The following is a 26,770-nucleotide window of genomic DNA, read 5'->3' as shown; positions in this document are numbered from 1 at the left end:
CAGTGCTTTGATTTGTAATAACAAATTATTTCAAAGGCCGAGCAGCTTTCTGTTATTTGTTGGAAAAATATATGCAGCATTTTGGCAAGCTAAAAAGTTCTTATGTTTTGATAAAGTTTAGAACGCATCATCCATAGTATGAATGAAATAGTGTATGCAATTTAAAACTCCACATTGAGTGAATAATCAGTATTTTAATCTTAAAAATGGGCAGAGTAGAGGATAATGCTCAAATTCCAGGCAGACTGAAATTCGTATTCTAAGTCTGAGGACAAATCAATGTCAAAGTTTTGGATATACTGCTTACTGGCAAGTCTTACCAGCAATATGGAGTTTAAAGCACAAACCATAAGAAAAAGGACTTAGGAAACAAATGAATTGAGGTGTCATTTTTCATGGAAATGCCCAGTCTACAGGGAAGCAGAAAGGCAAAACTAAGTACTTCTTAATGTTTGTAAAAAGTTCAGTCAATGGTGATTTGTGATTAATTAACTGAGCACTGAGGCAAAAACTGTACTTATTTTCATTTTCACAAATCTACTGGACAGGAGTGATAACTATTTGTTGTATAAAGTGCTGTCTAAGCTTCAGTAAATTTACCCTCACCATTCCAACAGTCAGTGTGGGAATAAACAATTAAAAGCTGGACAACTAAACTTGCACAAGTGTTATGGTTTAACCTCAGCAGTAAGCCCAGCACCATTCACTCTCTCACTCTCTTCAAGTGTGATATAGGACAGAATCAGAAAGGTAAAAGTGTGAGAATTCATAGATTTAGATAAAACGTAGTTGCCTGGGTAAAGTAAAATCTGTGCACACAAACAAACCAAAGCAAGGAATTTCTTCACTGCTTTCAATCAGTAGACAGACGTTCAGCCATTTCAAGTATAGCAGGGCCCATCACAGATAATGGTTTATTGGCAAGACAAACACTATCACTCCAAACATCCTTCCTTCATCCTTCTTTACTCCAGGTTTTATTACTGTGCATAATGCCATATGGTATGGGACATCCATATGGGCCAGACTTGGTCAGGTGCCCTTGTTCTGTCCCCTCCATCTCCTTGTGCACTCCCAGCCTCCTCCCTGTCAGGGCAGCACGAAAAGATTTTTATCTTTTCCTCGACTTAGTATAAGCACTACTCAGCAACAACTAAAACATTTGTGTTACCACCACTATTTTCATCCAAAAAGTCTCAAACACAGCGTCATACAGCTTCTATGAGGAAAGTTAACTGTATCTCAAACAAAACCGTGACACTGAGCTTTTGGTTGGTGTCACATTCCCTCACACAGCCAGACCACAGAGGGAGTTGGGGCTGGCCTCAGGAAATCCCAAAGCTCAATCTTTTCTCAAAGGAGGATGGCAGAGGTGGCTGGCTTCATTACCTTTTACTTTACTGGAAAATGGGGCTTAGACAGCCAACCTTCTGTCTGAAATAAATCCCATCACCTTGTATTTCCATTTGTTTATTTATGTGTTCTAATCACTGGAGAAACTGAAAGATTTCAGACTGTACAATTCAGTGGTAACCGTACTAGCAGTGATGCTGAAATTAGTTTGCTGACATTTAGCACTTACTTCAATTTTTTTTTTCAGAGACCACAGAAAAAGCTAGCTTTACGTTTCAACTCATGCCTTTTTATTCTTTTTACTCAGAATATCTTCATTCCTTTATTTAGCTGGGCAGGTCCAGCTAGATAGCATTTGTGACTTCTTCATCAGTTTATTTCAAACCAGCTTTCTTCATGCTATTGCAAATCAGTTGTTGAGCTGTCATTGGAAAGAAGAACAAAAGCAGTAATTCTTGTTTTAAAGCAGTCAGAATTTTACCATGCTCACGTCAGAGCTATTTGAATGGCTTAATGGAGATATTGTGCATATACACAGTTGAAGGTTCTATTAAGGAGTGCTCTAAACTGACACCTAATTACAATCCATCTTTAATATAACAAGTCAATCAACAAACATTGGATGAAAAAAGGTTGTAAAGACAAGAGAGGAATCTGTGCTCCACTCAATGAATCAAGGTGTACACACCAAAGCAAACACAGAAATTGGTCTATGACAGAACGTACCAAGGAATGCTATATCTCAGCCCAACACTTTTATAATGCCAGCTACACTTACATGGAAAAAACTGTTTAACTTGCTGAAATACAGTCATTAAGTTTTGTTTCATAAATACATTTTTAATTTATTGGCATTTCATTTAATGCCAGTTACACATAAAAATTCTGGACAAAACAACAAAAAATTGAGATGTGCAATGTAATCTCAGGATTAAAAGTATGTTTTTCTTCATTACTTGTGGTAAATTATCTTCAGAACTGCCAGCTCTATGTTATTTGGACTAAGAGTGGAAATTTGTACCTTCTTTCATGAAACAAACACGGCATTTATGGTTATGAATATAGAAACAGTTTTTTCAACTTTAATTAGAAACTGTTCTTGTGTGAGAATCTATTATCTGTTTGATAACAACAAGAAATGTCAATAAGAAATGGAGTGATCTCACGCTGAAAGCTTCAGCATTAATGACAGAACAGGACAGAGTGCACTTTGATTTTATAAGAGCAGTCCAGAACTTCTACCCTAGTTTGAAAATACTACTGTGTTCCTTAGAAGATACTCCTGTTCTTGTGCTTTAAAAGTGATGTTTATGTCACCAGGAAGACATAAGAATGTAATATTTCAGAGTAGGAGTCTTTCTACTGAAAAGCATAAAAAAAAAAAAAAACGACTGAATGATGTCCGCTTTCTTCTTTCTTATTATTCACATTTTTCACTTTAAACTAGACTGGATTATCTTCCATTAAGAATTATTTTTAATTATTTACCACAGATAGTGGTAATCATAACAAAGATTGAGGTCAAAGTGTCTTTGACACCATGTATCAGGAAAGCTGGTTGGTAGTTTTTTGCTGATATCAGATTTCTGTGGAGAAAGTTTAAAATCCTTGATGCTTTCTGATTTCCTAATGGATCATTCTAAATGAAATGTTTTACAATAGGTAATCTCAAGCTACTGGATGTAAAATAAGATCCTTCTTGACAGCTAGATATCAGCTGAAGCTCAGTTTGAGGGGATGTAGTAGGAAGACTGTTGGATCAAGTGAATCACAAGAAAGATGAAAAAAAGATGAAAAGCCCACCTGCGAAAGCTGGCATGGATCAGCTATGGTATAAGTGCTGTCAGGACTTCTCAAGAACTTAAAGTACCAAGAGAACATTTATGTAAGAAATGTCTATATTTCTAAGAGTGGACTTCAACAAAGAAAGTCTTTGGGAAAACTTAAATGTGTGGTGTTTGTCTTGCTGTATGAAGCCAGCTCTGAGCGACTGACCCATGCTTCTACACAATGCTGGTATCAAAGCAGAAAGCAGTTTTCCTGTTCTTTAGTCCAGTCTATTACTCATTAATCCACATCTAATTCACTTATTTCTCCTATTGTTACACAAAGCAAAGAGCTACACTTGTGGTTGTACGTAAGGAGCATGGGGCAAAGAAGTCTGTTACTTTTTAGAGAAGTGGAAGCCCCATCTTTTCTTTCTTTCAAGTTTTCTGGGTCATGACTCACCCTGAGGAGTGCAGAGGTGAGTGTCCAGGCCTGATCTCACATAAACGATACATACAAGACTTAATGAAATTGCACCTTTTCTCTGATGATTAGCATTAAGCTTTCAGTAGTCTATTGTGTTGTCTTACTTCCAGCTGGTATGGAATTGTTTTCTTCAGAGCATCTGGTATGATGCTATGTTACGGTTTTAGGAGAAAAATGATCTTGATAATACAACTGATGTTTACAGCTGCTGCTAAGCAGCATCATACAGAGCCAAGGCCATTTACAGCAAAGGGCCCAAGTAGCTGGGAGGGAACAGAGTTAGGACAGCTGACTTAAACTGGCCAAATGGATATTTAATGCCATATGACATCATACGGAAGGAGTTTTGAAGGGAGGTGGGAGTTCATTTTGCTCTCTCTAGCTGGCCATCAGGAGGTGGTGAGTGATTGCTTGTGCATCACTTGTTACATATATTCAAATATATATATATAATGTAGTCATAACCACTATCCTTTCCTTTCTCTATCTTAGTAAATAGTTTTATCTCAGTGCATCAGTTCTACTTTGTTTAGCTGCTTCTTCATTCCCCCCCTCCCCCCCCCAATCCCACTGGGAAGGAGGGGCGAGCAAACATTTGTCATGCTGAACCACCTACCAGGTTAAAACACTACATGTATTTAATACATATTTTGTACATACTTTCCAGTCAAGGACTATCTTTTAATTCTGCCTCTATGCTAGTTCTGATTTGATAAAAAACACTAAAGGACTCAAAATTAAATATATTTTTACTTTGCAGATCAAATGAGATTAGAAATAGTAAAAATATACACCTTCTGCACCTTCTACTCAACACAAAAGTAATAATACTACCACACTTGATAATATTCAAGTTCTTTTTGTAACAATTAAAATCTAATAAAAATATCATTACAATAATCCACATCCATATCATATTAGCACCAAAATAACTGACCTCCATTTCAAAGCTTTTCCCTATCTAAATCTACAGTTTGACAAGCAGGCTTCCCTATCATTGTGCTTTATTTACAGACAGCCTAAGCCTAGCTGTAGCTTTCCTCAGCCACTTTGTTGCCACTTGCTCTTTGTAGATTTCAGACTTTGCAAGCAACTCTGTCCATTCCCAGACAGCGTCTGTAACTCTGAACACCAGGGTCCTTAAATCTTTCCTCAAACTGATCACTTTTCTCTGTGAACCAGCATTTGATGATGTAGTGTAAAGATGTAGTAGTGTGAAGACAGGTAGTAAGAAGATTATTTTTCCCTGTGTAATGGCATTTAAAGACTTCCCTGCACTAGGCTTGCAACATCTATGCCATCTTCTGGATGTTCAGTGAATCATATTTGTCCCTTAGCATGTCTGGCAGTTGCATGTTCTGATGAATGAACATGTCATTCTCTTATGAAGATTTGTATTTCCTGAAATCAGTAAATGACAGAGTAATGATATTGGGAGAGGAAAAAGATTTTACGGCAAGTGTCAGTGCTTTAATCATGTTTCTTTTATTCACTCTTCAATTACTAGCCAAAGCAATTGCTCTAATGCATAGTGGACTGTCACTGTTATGCTAAGAATAGTTACTATTGAATTTAGCACAAAAATTACTCTTCAACAGGGAAACTACATTCACTAATTTAAGCATTTATTAAATGCTCTGTTTAATATACCAAACACCTGTTGAGAGTTCAGTTACTTTTTTTCCTATAAGATGCTCAAATTACAATTTCCTTCACAGTATTTTCTCACCCTTTATATCTGTGTTGCATGTCAACATTTCATCAAGACTTACAGCTGTTGTTCCCTCCATGATTTTAGAAAATGTTGTACCTCAGTGATTTTTTAGTTTTCTAGGTGGTGAAAAATCATCCTCACTTTCACTATTCTGCATTATTGGCACACAAATTGAAATTAGAATAAGCTTCTCCATGATGAAAATTAGCTGGAATTCTTCAATAGTTCTCTCCATATTGAGACCAGAATTTGCAAGAATTTAGTCAATAAAATAATGTATCGCATATTCAAACATTAACAACACGCTTAAATGACTTGTTAAATCACAGCCTGGTGAGTAAAGAGTCATAGCAATAATTGCAGCTATAGACAGAGGGACAAGGAATAATATTATTACTTAATATTACCAGCTGTTTAATGAAGTACAAATAATACACTGGGAAAACAGAAACAGTAGAATATTTCATTGTTTTAAATGCTACTTTTAGGAAGCAGGCAAACCTAGATTTATCAGTGACACTGTGCTGATAGAAAACACATTATTGGTTACAAAGTCAAGCAATAAGCAATTGGTTTCTGTTTTAGAAATGAATATTGCAGTTACTACAAAAGTGAAACTTCTTATAACAGTTGACTAATTCAGATCAAGCTTTCACTGCAAGGAAACAATTACAGTTGAATGGTACTTTCATAGATGAATGGTACTTAAACCTAGTTGAAAAAGAAACCAAAACATGCCCTTAATTTTCATTCTTGCTCATTAACAAATTCAGCACTGAAAGTGGAAATCCTAAATGAGAGTTATGCATTTTTTGCCAGATTATTGAAAGCAGATGTGTTACATTTCTATCACATTTTGTACATGGAGGACTTTAGGTTATATACTAGAGACGATGGATGAATGTCTGAAATGCTAGATACTTAGCTAGAGCACCTTTGAAATCTTGTTGACATCATGAATGGTGGAAAATATTAGCTTCACACACCAACGTAGAGGGTGAACTCACTTTACTTGTTAGGAATCCCCTGTTCTAGAGATAGCAGAGTTCTAGTATCACTGATACGGGGACCACTGGGATAGCCCTATTAATTTGATTCTTCTGCTGGTGGTTTCTCTCTAAATGCATGTACTTTGATTTCTCTTTTTTGACAAACAAATAAGAAAGGTTAATATTCCAGCTTACATTTTACTGAAAATAATCAAATTCAAATACTCTATTTATTCTACAGCAAGGTGAAAGTAAATATACAAACAAAAATGCCTCTGACCCAAATTGTGGATCTCAAGTGCAAGAGTGGACAAATACAAACCTCAGGACAATCTGTAATGATTCTGTGTTGTCAAGCTTACTGTACCTCAAGCAAAAGCTCTCTCTCTCCAAGGAACAGTTAAAGACTTTTTCTGAAGAGTTTGGCCAGAGTAAATCAAGAGTGAAAAATTCAAACTGTCCAGTATGCACTGCTCAAATCATGCTAAATCATCTCCTACATCAACTCCTGATAGAAAGATATGATATTAGGGCTAAAAAAATATTTTGCATTAAGTACATCAGCTACAAACAATAGAGTTTGCTAGGAGTAAGCTTATAACCTAGATAGTATTCTTACTGGCAGTGGGGACATCAGCTTGTAGCCATCAGATGTAACAAACAGGCAGTAATATAAGTATTAGAAATCCAAAGAGTACATGTAAATGAAGATAAAACTGCTTGACTGTAGCATATGCATTCAGAATTTCAAAGCACTTGACAAACTCCAATACAGCTATCTGGCAACTGTAAATGCAGAGAATAAATAAAGATTAAGAACAGCATTTCTGAAGCATCTGCTTCTTTTTATTTTCTCATTTCTTTTAAATCTTACCCTTGGAGTCACATAACAGGAATTCAAGCTAAACAGTGCCACATCATACACCTGGTTTTCAAAGGTGCTGAACTTCAAGCCTTCATTTATAGAGTAGGGAACAGTAGCTGATCATCTGCAAGATCAGACAGCTCCACAGACATTTTGGAAAGGAAGTATGTAGGCATATCAACATCATAACAAAATGCAAGCAACAAGAATTAATAATTTCTCCTCAGAGCTCATGCCACACTGGGATTCATCTTATCTAAAATAACCCATGTAACCACATAAACTAGTTATTTTGGCTCCCTCCAGAGGAATGCAGACAGGGAACTCCAATGGGCAACCCACTCCACATTCTTTGGGCATGTTTCAGTATGAGTATGGCAGCCTAGCCAAGAGGTTTAATTGCTAAATGAAAGAAAATTTAGGTGGTATGCGACATACACTATTGAAATTGTAATTAGAGATTGATAGTAGTATGGAAAAATTATTTTAGAAAATAAAGTATGAAGTGGCAGTTCAGGACAAAAAAAAACATTGCATTTACAAAGCAGCCTGGAGAACTCACAAGTAGAACCTCCATCTTCTCCCCCATAAGAGAGAAATGAAAAAGGAGAATGACACGGTATATGATTCATTAAAATATTTATCTATGCATATGATTATACCTCTTAAAACAATGCTATTCCCCCTTCTCAAATGTCTTTACTAAGGTGAAAAAGGCACTTAGTAATCCATCATTCTGTTTCTTGTTGCTCTAAGAGTAATCTATTTCTCTTCAAAATGAGTCATAAATGTCTGCAAAGAGAGCTGTAAACATGAGCATTCAATATTCAGCCTTATGCATTTTCCTGTAAAGAGCGATCTCTAATCTAATGATCTGGTCCAGAATAGCTATGGTGATGGTCCCAAATCCACTCTGTATTGCCTACAGATTATTTCTTCCTATGTAATATCTGCAGCTTATTCATTATTTCTCAAGTAATTGATGCTAAACCCCTAGTCTTTTCGATGAAAGTTTTGTTAGATTTGTTCTAGATTTGCAAGCAATTGTCATAATTTCCTGAATATCCTTTTATTTTCCATCCATATTAACATACTTGAATTAGCTGCATATGTTTTAAGTAGTAGAGGCCAATGTTTTTAAGACTCATGCAGTAAGCATCAGTTTGGTCACAACTGACTAAAAACAGAATCAGGTATGCTGCTCAAGTTCTCCCACTAAGATATTGATCCAGTGAGGCAGTAGATACGTCTTTATATGTGTAGTGGTAAAATAAAGTACATGCTGTGCTCAAGGGCTCAGTTCTGTTAAACCTTTTTTTTTTTGGCTTCCAATGTCCAGAGCACTGGTAGCCTATAGGAGAGAGAAAAAGTCAAATACATCTGAGTGAGAAGCATGGATCCAGGGTTAGAAAGGTTTGTATTTGTATCTGGTCAACCAAAAAGATCAAGATCACCCAATATTATCTTCAGTCCATTCTGGTTATGTAAGACATCATCTTCATGTTTGGATTCAAATGGCACATACAGTTTTATGTAAAGCAAATTTGTTAAAAAATTGTCATTGTTTAGCAGGAAATACATTATTTCGTAGGTTTTTTTGTTAAAAATCATACTGCTTTTATTTCCAAATGGTAAACACATGTATATGCAAAACACTTGCTCCATCTGTACTGTAAAATTTAAAGTGCCTAGGCACATTCTTTGGCACTGGGTCTAAAAGGCAGATAACAGCTCTCATTTATATGAAACTCTCAGCCTCTCAAACAATGTAGTCACATGCAAACTATTTACTTGGACATCTAGGACATGCTAACTTACAAACAGGAACTAAGAGACATCTTGTAGTGTCCTAGCATCCAAGCAGGCTAAGACAAGAACCATATTAGTGATGGCTCTAAAAGTGCTTTTGTATAGTAGAAAAATGTATGGCACCGAGAATGTCTTCTGGCACTTTTTGATTAAAAAGTAGAGATGCAGCAATTATTAAAAAAAATGCGTTTAGCAATCTAAGTAAAATACACTCATCTATAATCAATGAATATTAAGATGTCATAACTACAAAATAAACAAGAGAGTTAGACAAAACAGGTTATAATAACAAAAGGAGAATAGATAGGATGCTTACCCACATCCTAGACTCACTTACAAAACTCCATCAGAGTGGATCTCCAAAAGAGATCCTTCCCCCTGCTAGTCAGCTCTTAAATGGGTCTAGGAGAGGTGGAGCCAGGCTCCACCCCTTCCGGCAGCACAGGTGAATTTCCTTCACCTGTGCTCCTGTGGCTGATGCATTGCTCACCTCAGGTGATCAATCAGAGGTTCAAGCCGTGACTCAGCAGTTCCCATTCACACTCCATAGATTTGATGTTATAGAAGGGAGAAGAATCATGGAATAGCTTGTGTTGGAAGGGACCTCAAGGATGTTCAAGTTCCACCCTGTCTGCCAGGCAGGGTTGCCAGCTGCTAGATGAAATACTAGAATAGATTGCCTATTCAATCTGGCCTTAAACACCTCCAGGTATGGGGCATCCACAGTCTCTCTGGGCAACTTGTTTCAGCACCTTACCACTCTCTCAATAAAAAAAACCTTCCCCCTGATATCTAATCTAAAGCTCACTTTTTTTAATTTAAAACCATTCCCTCTTGTCCTATCACTATCTACTTGTATGAAAAGTTGATTTCTCTCAAGTTTATAAACTTAAATACTGGAAGGCCATAATGAGGTGTCCCTGCAGCCTTCTCTTTTCCAGGCTGAACAAGCCCAGTTCCTTCAGCTTATCTTTATAGGAGAGGTACTCCAGCTCTTGGATCATCTTCAAGATCCTCCTCTGGACCTGTTCCAACAGCTTAACATCTTTCCTGTGCTGGTGGCCCCAGGCTTGGATGCAGTAATCAAGCTGGGGCCTCATGAGGGCAGAAGAGAGGAAGACAATCATCTCTCTCTCCCTGCTGGCTGCCTGGCTTCCTTTGATGAAACCCAGGAAACTACTGACCTTCCAGGCAGCAAGCCCATGTTAAGTTTTTCATCAACAGGAACTCCTGTGTCCTTCTCAGCAGGTCTACTCACAAGGAGTTCTCCCCATTTGTATACATATCTGGGATTACCTCTATTCAAGGACAAAACCTTGCATTTTTCTTTGTGGAACCTCATTAGATTCACATGGGCCCACCTTTCAAGTTTATCAAGGTCTTTCTGGATGACATCCCTTCCTTCCGCTTTATCAACCACACTGCTTAGCTTGGTGTCATCAGCAAACTTCCTGAGGGTGTACTCAATCCCATTGATAAAGAAGCTAGAGTACTGGACCCAAGACAGATCCCTGGGGGAATATCACTCAGAACTGGCCTCCACCTGGACATAAAGCCATTGATCACAACCCTCTGGCTACAACCTTCCATCCAATTCCTTGTCCATCAACTAGTCCACCCTTCAAAACAATATCTCTGCAATTTAGAGATAAGGATGTGGTGGGGAACCATGTCAAAGGCCTTTCACAGCTCTGGTTAAATGACATCAGTTACCTTCCCTTTGTCCACCAATGCTGTCACTGACAACATAGAAGGTCAACAGATTGGTCAGGCATGGCCCTTCCTTGGTGAAGCCATGCTGACTGTCTTGGATAACCCACTTGTTCTCTGTTCCCGGAGTGTTCTTCCCAGGAACACAGGTGAGGCTCACCAGTTCTCCAAGTCCTCCTTCTTCCCTTTCTTGTAAATGGGAGAGATTTTTCCCTTTATTCAGTCCTCAGGAACATCACCAGACAAACAGGACTTTTCAAATATGGTGGCGAGCAGCTCAGCACCCACATCATCCAGCTCCCTTGGGACTCTGTAGACATGTACACATTCAGTCTTAGAAGAGATAAAAAGAAGAGATGAAAAGAAAGTAGAATTCAAAGTGTATTCAAAGAGATTGTCTTCTGCCTTATTTATTATCCCGAACTTTTAGTGTAGTTTACTTTCACTGAAAGATGAGACTAGCAGCCTGTTGTATCTGGAAATGAATTCTACATGCTGTAGCACACAGAATATTTGGCTACCCAGTATAGGTGAACACGGAATTCTGCTCAACTCACCTCAGCAGCTTGCAATGCTTTCCTCTCAGTTATGTGCATATCTGGCTAGCTAGCCATCCATAGCAATGTAATATAATAGCTACACATATAAAATGTCTTGTCCCTCCTTATTACACACTACCACATGCAAATTAACTACCTAGATCTGCTGTGCTACAGGCTGCATGCTTGCTAGTTTAAATTTCCAATGATTTACTGTAATGTGGATTAACCCTTGAAACAACAAATCCAGGAATCTTCTTCTCTTGTTGGGTTCACAGAAAAAGAGTGGCATGTTCTGTGATGGAAGACTTCATCATGCAAACATATATACAAATGTGAGATTTTATTACGAGCTTCAAGGACTTTGTAAGGTCTAGCTAAATTCCTATTACTTTTATTCTGCAAGCTAGCCACTGATTCATCTTTCTATAGCAAGCACTAAAGTCTGTGTAATCCTACGGAGAGCTTAAGGATTCATGTTTTGTTTCACAAGATTATTTTTCTTTCCTTTTCAGTTATATCAGCTGAAGGATCACCCTTTCCAAAAATTCTCCCTCTTTCTACACTGACTAGTAGCTAGATGATAAAATTATTCCTTGCATCCATTCTTAAGAATTTATTATGGAAGAACTACTTAGATACAAATAATACTTGCACATATATATCCTGCAGTGACCAGAATGGATACAGCAGTACCAGTTGGACCATTTGAAAGTTCAGGAACACTTAAGTCTCATTGTAGAATGACAGAGGTCAGAATATGGCCCTGAAGTAGCCCTACACAATGCCAGTACATGCCAGTGAAGTTCAGTGACTTTATACACAGATATATGAGGATACAGTCTTAGGAGGAGTGGCTGAGGTAACTGAGGTAACTGTTCAGTCTGGAGAAGAGGAGGATCAGGGGAGACTTTATTGCTGTCTACAACCATCTGAGAAGAAGTTGTGGAAAGGTGGGGGTCAGCTTCTTCCCCCATGTAAGTGATAGGATGAGAGGGAATGGCCTCAAGTTGCACCAGGGGAGTTGTACGTTGGATATAAGGAAACATTTCTTCTTGGAGCACAGACTGCCCAGAATGATGGTGGAGTCACCATCCCTGGAGTTGTTCAAGAATGATGTGGAAGTGGCTCTGAGGAACATGGTCAGTGGGCATGGTGGGGGTGGGCTGACAATCAGAGTAGGTGAACTTAGGAGGTCTTTTCCAATCTTAATGACACTATGATTCTGTGATTCTATAATTTGATGATTCTATGAAACAGAGGCATGAAAAATTGCCATACGACAGATGAGGGGCAAGCACTTTCTTTTCACTTTGAATTACACCTGTGCTGTTGCACTGTAATTGATAAGAACATCAAGGACTATCCAGAGGGGGAAATTAAGAAAACAGCAAAATCAGGAACAGGTCTGCATGCAGACATCAGTATCCAGTTTTCAAAATTATTTTAATTTCTTAGTTGTACGTGACTGAACATGACTTTAAATTCTGTGGCATTTGGCAACTGTGGTTCGATAACGCTCACAGAAACCTTGTATCAAGCAAAGGAAAACTTCCAATTGTTTTCAATAAAGTCTTAAATTTGTCCTTTCCTTCAATTCCCTGATCATTTGAAATTGCTTTTCTATCTGATTAATAAAATCAATTAAATAAAATTGGTGAATTATGTTCTCTTCCCATTGCTTTTATGAACGTAAAGCAGACTGAGGATTAAAATATTGTGTACCACCTAGCTGCTGTTTTGCTTGCTACTTTAGGGCTAGCAGGCTCTGAACTGCTGACGTAGCCACTGACATCTCATCAGAGAGGAAAGGTTACTTATATCAAAGCAAAGATAGTAAGGTACGACGATCTACCCAGAATGCTCAGATAGCACTGTTCACCTCTAGGAGAAAGCTTCAAAGGCAACTTACGAGAGCAAGCTGTGAGACTGAGAAAAAGAGTTAGGAAGGTTTTGAAGTTTATATAAGCCAGAGAAATGTCTGGAAAACAAGCCTTAGCTAATCAGCAGTGGGTGGAGTAGCGGATGGGGCACCATTTGGTGAAAAACATTAGTCTGTGTCGGCATTATCCTGGAGAGCAGTAGCAAAGCAGCTGAAAACCCCACAGTCATGAAAATTTCAGCATTCATGTGTAGATCGTGGTTCAATGTACTCTACTTTGACTGAGAGTTTTCCAGTGTCTTATGGGTATTATTATTACTACTACTTTGCTCTTAGGATCTTTTGCTGAGGTTTCAAAGCAATGGCTCCTGGCAGATCTGCTACCTAATTATTGACCTGGTTGGACACGCTAAGGAGAATCATATACGTGACTTAGTTTGCAGAGTATTTTGGCTATGCAGTTGCTTTGCAAACCAAGATCTTTTTTTCTTTTATTTTCAACTGCTCTTGTTTGACTGATACATTTTTTGAGCAATTTGAACAACAGTACTGAAAAATTCTTTATGTATATTTATTCTCTAGAGTTTCCAAAGATGAGGAAAAAAAGCTAACATCCTTTTATTTTTTTTTTTCTTTTTTTTTTTTGCCTTCTGCCTTTTTCTCCCCCCTGCATGCAAAGCATTAATGATCAGTTCTTAAATAAAAAATGTGAAAAACATCTGGCAGGTTTATGGCCAGAATAAGCATTGATATGTGATTCACTTTTAGCAGAGAAAGAAGAAGAAGAACCAGAAGAAAAGCCACAGAAGGAATCGAAAAAAAAGATGATGTACTATTGCAAAATAAATAAATAAACAATAGCAACAACAACAACAACAACAACAATAATAATAATAATCATAAAATAGAGAACCTGTCCCTGCTGTCCAGGCAAAGAGTGAAGTCATACCTCTCACATGGAATGGGACTGCTGCAGAATGAACTGCAGCATGTACTGAGCAAAACAAAGCTCTAAACTGAGAACTGAGAATAATAAAAAAAAACCCACATAGATCTATCTGCTCTTGGAAAACTACCTTCTACTGACAAGGGTGTCAACATCAGAAATCCCTCCATTCCCCCCACTTTGAATATCTTCCAGGCATTTTCTTTTCCACTAGCATTGACGGTGATCTGGTTGCTTGAGTCAATGGGATGGAAATAATTTTTACGACTAATGCAGAATGCTTTCCTAGTAGAACAGTGCTTAATGCCCTTAATACTTTTCAATCTCCCTCATGCTAATAGTTTAACAATTCTTTTGTGCCAACTACTGGGAAACCAAGAGGAAGCCATTTCCAGAAAATCCATGTCAACCACATGTCATTTTGTGGTGGAGATGGTCTCTGGAGCTTCACTTCTGCCATTGCTAACATAGAATCAGCTATAGGGAACTAGAGAACAGACCTTTGTCTGCAATCATCATCTTTTGCAATGAGGCATTTAATTCAAACTCAGCAGAAGATCTGTATTAAACATCAACACTCTTTATTGATTCTATGGGGGAGCAGTCCTCTTTCTATGGTTTTACAGCACTGGTGCAAGCAGCAGTGGATGACTTCTGCAAAATATCACAGAAGACATTCCAATGAGTTGGACAGCTCTTTAACCAGCAACATATATTTTATTGCAGAGGTTATAAGAGATTGATCACTGTGAGTATATAAGGGCTAGGTTCTACAAAATTTTAGCCATCCTGAGAATAAAATATCTTCAGTGATTTTAGATTTTGGCTCCCACATGTGGGATCTCTAATCTTCGTTTTTGTACCAAGGTCTTGTCTAAAGAGTTCAGGGAGACAGTTCTGATGAAATGGAAGTTTCAAGGTTTTCAAGGGTTTGTGGGCTGGTTTGGCCCGGTTCCGTGACTAATGGGGCAAAAGGATTTTGCAAAATCCATGCCTCTGGAAAAGGGAAACAGGGGATCCTGAAATAATTAAAAACATCAACATCTGAGGAGAAACAAACTAATTTACTAAATATGGTATTGGAATGCAAGATAACACAGTATAATACAATGTAATTAGAATTGAAGCTAATAAATCAAATATAATGAGAGAGAGTATCCAAAAGGTGGATGGGCCTTACCATAACACTGAGGTGAGATGTGCAGTCCAGTTGAGCAGCAGGAGGAGAGCCTGATGAAGAAGGACTGTCACATGACCTACCAAGGCCTTATATCTGTTCCCCTTGAGCAAAAATGATAACAATACAGCAAACAGTCCTCTGGGGAATGTAGTTCTTCTTCTCTTCTGAGACAGGTACCTGGAACTGGAGCATTAACATTTTCACTCCCAGTAAAATACAAGACGTTATGATGTGGAATACCAAAAAATCATAAAACCATGACACTGGTCTAATGGCTTCACCAAAGAAGTGAGATTGGAGCCTCCAGTCCCAGCACAACTACCCTGGGTAACTCATCCTGTGTAAAACAGTAAAGTCAGGCCAGTTTCTCCACATGCAGATTTTTCAGTCACTTAAGTCAGCACATTTAAACTTTTGGATGAAAAGATAATCAGGCTGTGATGATAATAAAAAGAGCTGCTTTAGCACTGCTTTGGGGCCAGCCGCTCGAGTAGCTATTTATAGATGAAAGAACAACAGGAAAAGAGAAGGAAAAACTGAACTGGCTGAATGTGTGAGTGACATTCTTCAGGTTTAATTAATACATCACCAAAATGATTTTACCTATTCATCTTCTGTTCTCCAAACATCCAATTCCTATGCAATTTTTAGAGACATTATAATCCCCACATTCACAGTTGTGAATTAAGAATAAAGCTTAATATATACTTAGGTTGCTCTGGAAGTAATGTTTCTTATTTCTTTCCATGGAAACTACAACAGCTACAAAGAGCACAACAACATGATTTGATAGAGCAAATTCTCAGCTACCAAACACTATTTTTCAATGTAATCATCACTACTGACTGTGTATTTTTGTTCATGATGAACTAGAGCCTGCACACTGCATTTGTAAAAATCTGCACCATTAGAAGTGATCCACTGTTTCACAGCTGTTAGAATAGTGCCACTGATTAAATGCACCACCCACTCCCCACTAAGCTCACATCCACTGTACGTTCTCCCTCAGTGTTCAGCACGAGTCAGTGCAGTGTATGTCAATGAGTGCCTTTCTTTCCACATAGAGGAATTTAATTCCAACGCTTTTGCTTAACGTGATTCCATATTAGACACTGTTTTGTCAGACTGCCCCTTTTCTGCCTTTTGTTGCATGACAAAAAAATGTAATGGGATATTGGTGGGAAGGTTCAGCCTCTACTTCCATACCACCACCATTCACCTCTGACATCATGGGCCAACATAATAAAATAGGAAGCATTATTTTCAGAGCAGCCCTCGTACATAGTGCTCTGGACCTTCAAGCCCCTCAGTGAGTGCAGATGCAGTGACCCATGCTATAGTCTTTCAGTATATGAAGCAAACATGAATCCTGCTAGATGGTTAAGTTTCACAAGGAGAAAATCCTATCCTCAAGACCAGCTCTCACATTTTGGGCCTCCAGGGCCCCCATTGGGCTCCCCTATGAGCAATTTCAAGCAAAGCTGGGGTTTTTCTAAACCACTGCTGTTGATGAAATAGTCTCCCAGAAACTATTCTGGAGTGGGGATTGCAAAGGAAACATGACAGTTTGCTTTCCCATCTAACCCCGTCCATACCTTTGCCACTGCTTGGATATATTCCCTCCTGTACCTCACCAGTGCAACACAGTAAGGAGCTATATCCTCTGCATTTATTTTATTCTGTGGGTCGTCATTCTGTCCTGTAGGCATCAATTTATTAGCTCTTAACATGCTTTGCCAAAAGCAAATAAATAAGCAAAATGCTATACTGAGGCGAAGTTGAAAATAGCTCTCCTTCCCCCTCTCTAAAAAAAGAGGGCAACAAAAACTGGATCTTAGCTCTCCTCAAATCCCAATTGTGGAGGAAAGGGAAGGCAGCTGCTGCAAGGTGCCAGAGCCAACTCCTGTAGGGATGCAGGATCTGCTTCCACTAGATGGCATCTCCGTCCTGCAAACATCTCCCGTTACCTAACTCAATTCACACAGCTCATCGAACACCATTCCAGCGTTTACCAATTAAAGATGGGCAAATATTTCATTAGCCTACATCAATTTATACTGCACGAAATAGTGCCTCAGAGCGTGGCATTGGAGTGTCTTTCTTTCAAACATCCCATCCAAAACACTGATATTTGCTGTAAAGACCTGGTGAGAGAGTTTGCTCTCTCAGTACTTTAGCACATTTATTTCCAGATGTGCTTTCTGATTAGAACAATGTTTTCAATGCTATAGCAAATTGTTGAGATTTTTCATGCTTACAGGTTAATCCATAAGCTCAAACTAGCAAAACAAAGCATTTATTGATACTGCGGAAATCTGTCTGTGAATTGCATTATAATTTGTTCATTTTATATAGTCTGGGACATGACTAACATTATGAATAAAATAGTGGAAGTAGCAGACTTCTCCAAGCCTCATGCACCAAGGTCCAATCAGAACCTGTGCCATCTATAATAAATGTCCCATCATATGTGTCTGAAGTAACAAGGAGGCACCATTAAAACTGAGTCTGCGATAAGTCCATCTGCTGCTGCAGGAGAACAAAGGAGCTTCCTTTACCCTATCAGTTTTTCCAAAATATCTGCAGCTTTGCTGTGTCTGATAGACAGGGTTATCTTGGAGCAAAGGGCATGTATCTTGGTGAATATTCTTAAGGACACCAACACACCATGTACCTGTACTTCAAATACCCATGATGTACACCTAGACATTAAAAGAGATGGTCCTAAGACATTTTAAAAAGATTTAAACAAATCCATTAAAATTATCTGTCAAGGTAGCGTAACACCAATGGAAATAAGAGCCACAGTGCTGCCACACACAGAACTACTTTTTAACAGTGGTGCTCCTCAGGAAAGTCAAGGGACTCTGACATTAAAGAGATTTATCCATATATTACCATCCTATATTTTTTCAGTATTTGAGTATGCAATACTCAGACAGAACAGTTGTCCCTAAAAAACTGAACACAAGGAATATCACAGATACTATGATAATATTAATCAAACAAAAAAATTAAGCTGAAACTTTTCTGATGTCTGTTGCTCGAGATAATTAAGAACAGTATGGCCAGAGGGGTAAGAAAACAATAAAAAAATACAACACTGCAATAATGGTTGCATGGGTGTTATAGATTACTGTAGTGTTGAATGTGCCATTTGATATCATGGCATTTCCAGTGATCTAAGGCTTGTGTAGTGAGCGAGAACCTTGGCACCTCCCTATTCTTCCAAATGGCAATGAGAGTTATAGCAAAAATATTGTAATAAGGAACAAATGCTATCCAAGTCTCAGCTGCCAAGTGACAGCCTGATGAAGCCCTAGGTGAGCTGATGAAAGGTTGAGCTGGAAGTCTCAGGGCCTAAGTTCAAGTTTCTTGTGTCTCTCTGGCAGATCCTGTCCTCGCAGTCATTTCTTCATGCACTTCCTTGATGCTCTTTCCACGAACACCATCTCAGGCCCTAAGTGTGACTCTTGCCTGAGACAAACAAGTGAGGATGTCCTCTTGCGATTTCCTCCATCATAATGCATCCACCTTTTCAAGGGCAGAGTGGACAAAGCTCACACACTGAGTCATTTTTCAATTGCAATCTCAAGGCTGAAACTGGTATTGAGGTTACTGTTCCTTTCTGCAACTACACATGCAAGGGAAAGAGGTGGTAGAATGAGGGGTTGTTTAGTCTTTCAGCTTATTGTTAAAATTCATCTTTGTTTTTACTACCTCTAGCAAGAATTGATTGGATTAGGTATGAAGAGAAAAATATAACCATTGAGTTCAGAACCTTCAGGGGTTATCTGAGTCTGAAATCCTGGCAAATCCACTGTGCACTAATATATCACTAGCATCATTACTCAAAAAAAAAAAAACCACCAAACCTTCTTTCTTCTTCAGGAAATCTCTATTGTAATGATAATGCTGATTTGCTACAGTTAAAAGCACAGGCATGCCTTCATTTATATGCATATTTCTTCTAAATAAACAATAAATCAGGAGATTTCAGGTATGTTGTTTTGTGAAAAAAGATTGTGCCCCAAGCCCATTGCAATTTGTTTGACTTTCTACTGGGGTATTCAATTCCTTAGAAAAATTAGTAGTATAATGAAGGAAAATGTCACCATCTGTCTGAAGCTGGCATCGAGAATGAAATGCCTAAAAAAATGCATATTATTCCCAAAAGTAATTTATCATTTTGACCAAAAGATAAAGATAAATAATCCAGCACTGTACTAGTCATGAAATTTCATGTGTTCAGAGGCTTTAAGCCACTACAGTTTCTTCTAGACTTTTGCCAGTGCTTGCTAATGTCAGTGCCAGCAGGAAAGCACTGCGGGTGGAGCAAGATCAGAAAGGACAAAATGGAACATGAAGAGCCTGAAACTCCTAACTCGCAGCACAACAATAGCACATGGAATCATAGAATCATTTGAGTTGGAAGGGACACTTAAAGGCCATCTAGTCCAACCCCCATGCAATGAACAAGGGCACTTACAGCTAAATCGGATTGCTCAGAGCCCCATCCAGCATGACCTTGAGTGTCTCCAGGGATGGGGAGTCTCTGGGCAAGCTGTTCCAGTGCTTCACCACCCTTATTATATAAAAGACTTTTTCCTTATAACTAACCTTAATCTTCCCTCTTTTAATTTGAAACCATTTCCCCTGTCCTATCACAATATCCCCTGGAGCTCTTTCCTGTACAAACAAGATCCGTATGCAACTTGCCATGGGACACTTTGTGTGGCCTGCTACATCCAAGTAAGTTATAAAATGGAGGTGGTACTTTTGCAGAGAAATAATGGCTGCAATCATGGAAGACAAATATTTTCCAATCAAATAAGAAGAGGTAAAAGAACTCCATAGCTCTTTCTGTCTCCCCTTTTCAGTGCATTTGGCTTTGTGTTTTGTCTTCCCTTTTTGGTGCATTTGGCTTTGTGCTTACTCTTTCCCATGCTCCTCACAACCCCCATTTATTTTTTTCTCAAGTGGTTAGCCTTTCTCTTCTTTTGATTACAGCCTAGCTGAAGTAATAAACCTCTGTGTCAGAAAGCTCTGGTAGATTTTATGCCCTGCCCCTAGTGGCACACCATGTTGCCAAGGCAATAAAACATTACATGGAAACTTTGGGGATCAGTGAATTCCATAGCTGTCTTCCTGTTAATTCTCAGGATCACCCTTGATTTCTTTGACATGCCAGAGCTCCATACCTCTGACTCCAGACGCCATTTCTACTGCAGTTAATTATCCTTAGAAAATTGTTTTATTTCTGGAAATTTTCTCATCGGGAGGAATAACCCCTGCTCTTGGTGAAAGACATGTATCTATGAACAGTTTTACCACTGGCGATATCAATCAGCTTTGCCATGTTTGACCACTGCATGTTGTGACCAGTTCTCTAATTTTTTTTACCTTGCCGGTGCTTCTGAAGCTCAACAACAAGCAAGTAATTTCAGGACTCTAGATTTCACAGGGTCTCTGTTTGATTTTCTTCCTTCTGTTTATTTCCATGTTCTGAAATTAGAACTAAATAAAGAAATGAAAATGAAATAAATAAATAAATAAAGAGGAGACAAAAAATAAGAGATTATTATTTTCCCACTTAAATCCCACCTAGACTACAAATCCCACACTGAATGAGAGACAATACTGTTAGTCCCAAGAGTAGTAGCTCTAATATACAGCATATAATATTCATAAGGTCTCACTGAGCTTCAGACAGGAGGTAAATTCAATCTTCAGTATTTTGTACATGAAGAAGGTACAGAAGAAAATAACTTACCCAAGATTTCATTGCAAGTAAACAGCAGGACTGAGACTAGGACACAAATACCCTGTGGCATTTCCCACCAACTCAGTCATCCTGGCAACATATTGTGCTTCCACCACCGAGTTCCAACCACCCTCAGAGCCCATCACGATAAGTTATCATTGGATGAATGTTTTCATTCTGACAAGTTTTTAGTCACTTGTAACTCTTCAGTGCTTCACCCATCTTCTGTTTCTACTTTCTGTTTCTGATTTGTATCAAAGTGGCCAATTTTTCTATCAGTGTACATCTGTTATCCATCATCAGTTTGTCAGAGTTTACATAGTTCACAATCTGCAAATCAAGTCTTTAGACTTTTCCTAGAAGCAAGGAAGTGGACAAGGCCCTGGCCAGAGTCTTTTGGCTCAGGAGGTTACTGCAGTCACCTCTAGTCTTCCCCGAGGGACACCCCATCAATAATGTGAGCAGCACACGGTGACTGCAGCATCACTGGGAGTTTGACAGTCTGGTTTGCCTAACAGAGAATAGACGGCACCAAGCAAGAGATGATTGATCCCATAAGTACTTCTGATGCAGTAGTTGAGCCAGTTCAGTGGGAGGCTGGTCACTTCTACTGTCCATATCTGAAGCTAAGTTCTATCACGTCACAGAAGAGAGAACTCTGTTTTTATGTTCAGCTGCTTCTCTTGTATTCTTCTGGTTTGCTGATTTGCTGCCAAGATGCTGAATTACTTTAATCAGACACGTAACAAAGACTATAGTTATCTTCTCAAAGAACTTGGCTTGTCCTGCCCTGGAGCAATCACCCACCATCACAGCAGTCAGGCACTTTAGAAGCAGAAATGAGAGTATATGGCATTGTCTTGGCCATTTGGTAAGAGAATAAAGAAATAGGGATGGAGGAGAGAGCAAGACTGTACAGCCCAGAAAGAAGCAGAAGAAGAGAAGATTCACTCCTTTAACAATCCTGGGCTGAAATTCTAGAGGCTGAGGTAAGCAAAGAAGGATGACCTCTGGATTCAAAGCCAGTTGAAGCTGTTTACAACTACAGCAAATCTGCAATCAAGAGAGGGAGTGGCAGAAGCTCCTAGACCATATCTGAACCCAATATAAATCAGGAAAGTTATGTTGGTGTCTCTTCAGACTGCAACACTTCACAGTCTGTGTCCAAAATGGGGTCCACAGAACTGAGAAGGAACAAGGACTGTATGCTGTACTGGGAATAACTGGCATTTCTACCAAATTTTTGCTTTGTTGACATACCCATATATGACCACTTAAGGTAATGTTAAAGGAGGAAATACTGTATTAAAAAGCAAGTAGGTTTTCCTTTAGATTTCATCAAAGGAGATTTGAAGAAACCTAGCTCAAGAAGCTTATTTCAGGTCTTCACCACTTGCAGTATTTCTTCTCTCAGTTTTTCCTCAGCTTTTAGAATCTCTATTTTTTCTTCCTTTCCCATTACTCCTCTGAGAAACACCATCACTCTATTGTAACGTGCTTAATATTTCTCAGAACAGAATTACGAATCCTATGGACTAGCCTGCCTGTCCCCTCCACTTTCACATTTGATCTGAAATCATAGCTGCTTTATAAAGTGTTCCTTAGTCAAATTTTGAATAGTTCTGAGCCTCTGAGTGCCAATCAGGAAACAGAAATGCCCATCCAGATGCATGATGGAAACTGCTTAGGACTCACCATTGCCTTGTCACTGTCACGCAGACTTCACGTGGTGCAGGTTTCCTGCACAAAAATCTCACCCTAGCAAACAATATACAAAAATAATAATATTTCTCAGCAAGAGCATCTCTGGAACAGTTTCCTGGATTGTGAAGATAGTTTCTGCATCATTTTATTTGTAAAAAAGAATTGAGAACAATTAAATATGAAATGAAAATAAAAATCAAGAGCAGTTTACAGAAAGCAATTCTTTGTCTCAAATATTTGACTTTGTTAAAAGTACAGTGGATTTGCTCTTTGAAAAATCTGATTTGATCCCTAGGTTGATGCAGTAAAAACAATAAGCACAATTCCAGAGGGGTGTAGCCATATACAGGCTCTGAGGAAGGGAGTTCTAGGGGACCAAGTTTATTCATTGTTTGGGAAACTGAAGTAGGATTGGCAAGAAGAGTATCACAGCTTTTGCATAGTTTCTGGGGATAGAAGTGGGGAAATCCTAACAAATGGGTTAAAAGATGAGTCCAAACTTACCAGTTATACATCAAAAAGGTACTTCACAAACAGAACAATCCGCTTTTGTTAATCAGCAGCCAGCCACTCTCTTGCTTCTCTTTTCTTGGTATGTGCAGGACTGCTTCTCACATGGTGTTCTTTCCTCTTTCTCCTCTCTTATGGCTTTCACACAATGATTTTTAGCCTTTTTTTTTTTTTTTTTTTTTTTACCCAGAGGCACCGCCAGTTTTGCTGATGTGTACAGCTTTGGGCAACTGTGGGTCCATTCTGTTGAGAGATAGAATAGGCTTTGTCCAGCATGGGGGCTGCTGAATCACTTCTAACAGAGGCCACCACTGCACCTCAACCCGCCTCTAAAATTTTTCCATATAAATATAACACACTTGTAAACTCTATGAATATTGGAGAAAGCCAGGAGAAGACAACTCCAACACTCACTATGAAGGATCTAACTGTTTTTTTCTACATATCCCTTATATCACAGATATATCAAAGCCTGCTTTCAGAGAAACAAGTCCTTTACCTCCAGTCATTCTGCTAGTTAATGCTCAAGTATCCTTTTCCTAGCTTATCTGCCCAGTGCCAGGATGAAGATTCCCTCCAGCTGTAGACCAAAAAACAAGATACATAGTAGGATTGTTGTGGTTTGTAGTGTGGTATACATTCATATTCTCTCTTAAAGAATGCCCAGAAGTTTTTAAAACTGTAGGGGGAATAATATCTACATTTGTGGGTTACAAGTTACTGGAGACAACAACTCTTCAAGTTCTATGTAAGAGATTCTATCATGAAACTGCTGTTCAGATTGACAACTTACAGCCTGATCCCATGATAATGTAAAATTATTTAGAGTTCCTTGTAAGGGCAAATAACCTAATCAAGCAAGCAAAATTCATTTTCAAGGCAACTAGCCTCATTGTGCAAACAATGTAGAATGAAGTGAAAAGAGGAAGAGTAATCAAAGGTCATTTGCCCTCATATTCAGTAATCTTCCAACATTTTAAAAATCTTTTCTTATTCTACTGAGATGTATTGACCAAATCTATACACAAGTATGATCAAGTCCAAGTGGTTGAATTATCCTACCCAACCTGTTAGAGACAGATCACTGACAATTAGAGATGAGTAGCCAAATTTTTTAGGAGAATGTCACTCTTAGTTCAAATGTTAAAATAAATAACACGCAATGTGGAACAAAATGCTATGATTATGTCTGAGATGTGGCAAAAATACAGTCAGATTAATGTGCATCAAGAAGGGGAGCTGTCTGTGAAATGCATGGGATTTCAGACTCTGCTGTGAAGCAGCCTTTTCCAGTGCAGCAGAATCCAAACTTTGCCTTTTTCTGATGAGCAAAGTGGGACCAGAACAGTGGAAGAAGACGTAACTTGCCCAAAGGCCACCCAGTTTCTTGTCTGTGTTGAGTCAAGACTGAGGACTATATGTCCCTCCCATGGTCTTAGTCATGTGCTTAGCACAGGAGTAAAGAATACAGGGTTATGTTGCTGTTGAACTCTTATTTCAGTCAAGTGTGACTCTGTTAACATCATATAAAACACCAGAATCTAAGCCAGATAGCTATGAAATAATTTTCACAGTAAATTGTCGTGCTGGACCACAAGGCTTGTATGAATTATAAAAGATTTTAGGAGGAAATGAAGTGATTCCCTAGACGACATTTCTGGATTTAAAGAGCTTAAGAAAGTTCAGGATTGCAGTTGTTTTCTTACGTTTTATTTCTGGCAAGTTCCAAGAACAAGAAGAGAAAGATTTTGAGTGGAGGGAGAATTTTTCAAAACTATTTAAAGAAATATGCATAATCATCTGAAAGTTAACACAATTAAAATGTATTGTAGTCTTCCAGGCTTGTTATCTTCCACTGGCTCCATTTCAAATTTGCCAGTTTTCCCAATGGAATCTGTTTTTTTCTTCTCTCATTCTCTGCACCAACTGAAATAAACGAAGAAATCCAAACACTTGAATAAGAGAAAACTACAGAGTTAAGCTGGGAACATTCTGTCCTTACGCAAGCCCCACACTAAAACTTCTGCAATTGCTATTGTGAGAAATGAAACCAAGTTTCTTCTAACACACCTCATCTTCCGTGCAGAGGTAATAGTATTTTCTACAGAGACTAATCTCTAGTGTCTCCCATTACCCTAGAAAACAGTTACAATTCATGGAAAACTAAAAGAAAAGACATAAATGGGAAGCATAGTACAGAAACTCTAGACATTTGGAAAAAGAATAAAATTTCATTATATTAACTGGCTATAAATACATAAGGGAAAAAAAAACTGGTAACTGGTGCACTGTCCCTGGAGGCTCTCAAGGCCAGGTTGGATGGGGCCCTGGGCAGCCTGAGCTGGTGGGGGGCAATCCTGCCTACAGCAGGGGATTGGATCTGGATGATCTTTAACTCAAATTGATCTCCAACCCAAGTCTTTCAATGATTTTATGACTCTGTACCTTCAAAGTTTGATTAACTTCACCTGTTTTTATTTAAAGATGGGAGGAAATCCCACTGGAAATGTCATTTTCTCTCTCTTTTACAGAAGAAATTCATATAATTGCGTTATATGAGACATCTATCTTAGAATTGGGCAAGATAAATCCCACTGACAATTATGATCTTAAGAAACCTCACAGAAAATCTCCACCCCTCATCTGGAATACCCAGGTGTAATTAAAACCATTCCTGATGGCTCTGGGAACAAACTATTTATCCTACAGAGAAATGGCATTCAAGAGATATTGCTTATAGATGTTTGTAAATCATTCACATATCACAGGCAAACCAATTATGTGCAAAAGCACTTACACTGACAGTGCAGATTTTCATTAAGGACTTGTTTACACAAGGAGACCCTGTGAAATTAAATAGGCTAAAAAACAGAAGCAAAATACATTAACTATTTACATAGAGACAACTCTTCACTTTTTCCATATTTTTAATATTTAAAATATTGTTGCATATCAAGCTCTATGATTTATTTGTCCTTTGGAGAGAGGGGATTAATTCCCCAGAGCCTGTGAACACATTTTTCAATGGTCTTCATGGGAAAAAAAGTGAAGACATTCAAATAAATTTCAAAATTCAGGAGGAGTTATTCAATTAACTCAGTGTTCAGCTGCTAGGTCTCAGATTCTTGGTATAACTGGGAGGAAAGCTGAAAGTAGTTGAAGAGGACAGTTATTTTCCTGCTGACCATAGGGCAGATGGAACATGGGCTGTTTCCCATGGGCTGTTTCCCATCAGTGCCATACTGACTTGCCACTTGGTCCCTTTTGCTGAAAGGGTTTTGCTCTTTAGATGCATGACTGTTTTGCATTATCAAAACAGTACAAAGGAGCAAGAGGTTTCCATAGAGTTGTCTCAGGTCTTCTGTGCATAGTGGGCAAAAAGAGTTAAGCCACCCCTAGATCCACAGTCTTCTGGGGACTCCAGAACAAACATGACACAGGCTCAGATGCATCCGGGAGACATTCTCTAGTACTAGCACAAGTGTAGAGATAGGCATAAGATTTTCTAAACCTGCCTGCTACAAAAACAGAAAACCCTTATTTTTGTTTTAA

General features: G+C 38.5%; 1 long non-coding RNA gene across 1 annotated transcript; it reads right to left on the bottom strand.

The window, feature by feature from the left end:
- Positions 1-4,416: 4,416 nt before the first annotated feature.
- LOC116242083 (uncharacterized) lies at positions 4,417-23,331 on the bottom strand. The gene is made up of 6 exons (XR_016459252.1): positions 23,213-23,331; positions 20,644-20,757; positions 15,241-15,423; positions 9,300-11,026; positions 7,184-7,314; positions 4,417-7,095 (listed from the first exon to the last, which is right to left on the bottom strand). It is a non-coding gene; the product is annotated as an uncharacterized LOC116242083 (long non-coding RNA).
- Between the last annotated feature and the right edge of the window lie 3,439 nt (positions 23,332-26,770).

This window comes from Phasianus colchicus, chromosome 1 (assembly GCF_987193195.1).
Source record: "Phasianus colchicus chromosome 1, bPhaCol1.hap1.1, whole genome shotgun sequence".
NCBI classification, from domain to species: domain Eukaryota; kingdom Metazoa; phylum Chordata; class Aves; order Galliformes; family Phasianidae; genus Phasianus; species Phasianus colchicus.
Note: the sequence above shows the minus strand (reverse complement) of the source record. Positions and strands in the feature narration are given on the sequence as shown.